This window comes from Chrysochloris asiatica, unplaced genomic scaffold, assembly GCF_000296735.1.
Source record: "Chrysochloris asiatica unplaced genomic scaffold, ChrAsi1.0 scaffold00013, whole genome shotgun sequence".
NCBI classification, from domain to species: domain Eukaryota; kingdom Metazoa; phylum Chordata; class Mammalia; order Afrosoricida; family Chrysochloridae; genus Chrysochloris; species Chrysochloris asiatica.
This window is the reverse complement of record NW_006408531.1, coordinates 20979075-20981488: the sequence shown is the minus strand read 5'-3', so window position 1 is coordinate 20981488 and position 2414 is coordinate 20979075.

Here is a 2414-nt window from a genome sequence, read left to right as displayed (position 1 = left end):
CTCTTTACTCCCAAGCTTTGCATTCCAATCACCAGTAATAAGCAATACATCTTGATTGCATGTTTGATCGATTTCAGATTGAAGAAGTTGGTAGAATTCTTCTGTTTCATCTTCACTGGCTTTAGTGATAGGTGCATAAATTTGAATAATAGTGGTATTAACTGGGTTCCCTGTAGACGCATTAACAACCTGTGATATGCAGATGATACAACTTTGCTTGCTGAAAGTGAAGAGGACTTGAAACATTTACTGATGAAGATCAAAGAACACAGGCTTTGGTATGGATTGCATCTCATTGTCAAGAAAACAAAAATCCTCACCACTGGACCAATAAACAACATTCTTATCAACGGAGAAAAGATTGAAGTTGTCAAGTACTTCATTTTTCTTGGATCAACTATCAGCATTCATGGAAGCAGCAGTCAAGAGATCAGACTACGTATTGTATTGGGCAAATCTACTGCACAGGAACTTTTTAGAGTGTTGAAGAGCAGAGATGTCAGTTTGAGGACTAAGGTGTGCCTGACCCAAGCCATAGTATTTTCAATAACCTCATATGGATGCGAAAGCTGGACAGTGAATAAGGAAGATCGTAGAAGAATTGATGCCTTTGAATTGTAGTGTTGGAGGAGAATACTAAAAGTGCCATGGACTGCCCAAAGAACCAATAGATCTATTTTGGAAGAGGTACAGCCAGAGTGCTCCTTGGAGGCCAAGATGGCTAAGCTTCATCTCTCAATACTTTGGACATATTGTCAGGAGGGAACAGTTGCTAGAGAAGGATGTCATGCTGGGTGAGATGGAGGGTCAGAGAAAGAGAAGAAGACCCCCAACAAGATGGATCAGCCAGGTGGCATCATTGATGTCGTCAAGTGTAGCAGCGGTAGTGAGGTTGGCCCAGGATCGGACATTGTTTCGTTCTGCTGTGCATGCGGTCACTATGAGTTGGTTCCAACTCGATGGCACCTGACAACAACAACAACAACAATTTATACCAGTGAGTCTTTGGTTATGAGTGGGGCTGCTAACTTCAAGGGGTGCAGTTTGAAACTACCAGTGTTGCATAGGAGAAAGGTGAGGCTTTCTGCTCCTGTAAAGATTTACAGCCTTAGGAACCCTATGTAGGGTCGCTATGAGTTGGAACCGTCGGAGGAACACCACCACCACCACCATAAATCACCTGGGGTATTTCAGTCATGAAGATTCGGACTCTGCAAGTCTGGATGGACTGACGATCCTGACGGTCTACCATGCTTCTAACTAATCAGTCAATTCCACTTAAGAGTCCTAAGGATCTCAGCTTTCTCCACATAGGCACTTGTTGTTAAGTGCCATTGAGTTGATTCAGACTCAGCGACCTATATAGGGTTTCCGAGGAACGACTTGTAAGTTTGAACCATGGAACTTGTGGTTTGAACAGATTTGAGGTTGAGGCTTATTCTATGGGGCCACAGCTTCTCTTAATCACCTATGATTTTGTTTTTTTAGGGTTTCATTATCACAAGGAACCCTGGTGTGGTGCTGTGTGTTAATTCGCTGGACTGCAAGGTTGGCGGTTCAAGCCTACCAGCCACTCCTTGGAAACCCTATACAGGGTCCCTCTGAATTGAAACCTACTAGATGGCACTTAACAATAACAACAACATTACCATTAGGTTGGAGAAATTGGCCTATTCAGATGCAAAACATGCTTGGCACTTAGGAGAAACAAGTAAGGAAATTATTTTCTTTTGACATTTATATAACTTTACAATTCACTTTTTGGCTTTGGTGTAAAAAGCCTGGTATATTGATTTTCATTGGGTATGTTCTTTATCCTAATGACTAAGACGCTAAACACATTCCAAATTGTGACTGCTTCTCTAAATATTCACAGCTGTTCTCAAGATGAACTCTAGAACATCCCTGAAAAAGGGCTCTGTGACCATTTTAGGAAACTTTTAAGATGGTCTCAAATTGCTTTTTTCAACATCTGCTATTTAGGAGTGCACAGAGATTTTGGGTAACTTTTCTAGTCATCATTAATCATACATGGTTTTCTTCTGAAAGCATTTGTTTTCTTCAAAAGGACCCACATTTTGAAAAAGAAAAAAGTACACACATAATTTAGGCAAGATATTGAGGAAAGAAAAGATATAACTTCTTGACCCTATCTGGGAGTGATATATGTCAATATTTTCTGTTTCAAAAGTAATAATAAATAACAATATATGCCATCAAAATAGTTGAGAACCAAAGAAGAGTCCATATAAAAATGTATTCAAAGAATCAAGTTTCAAGTACCAGGATATTTATATATAAAATGAGTTCAAAATTATTGCATCAAAAGAGCATGTCATGATAAATTATTAGTTTATGAATACTCAGAATATCATTTCTAATATAAGTATGATTTTGGAAGCCTTTTGATGCCA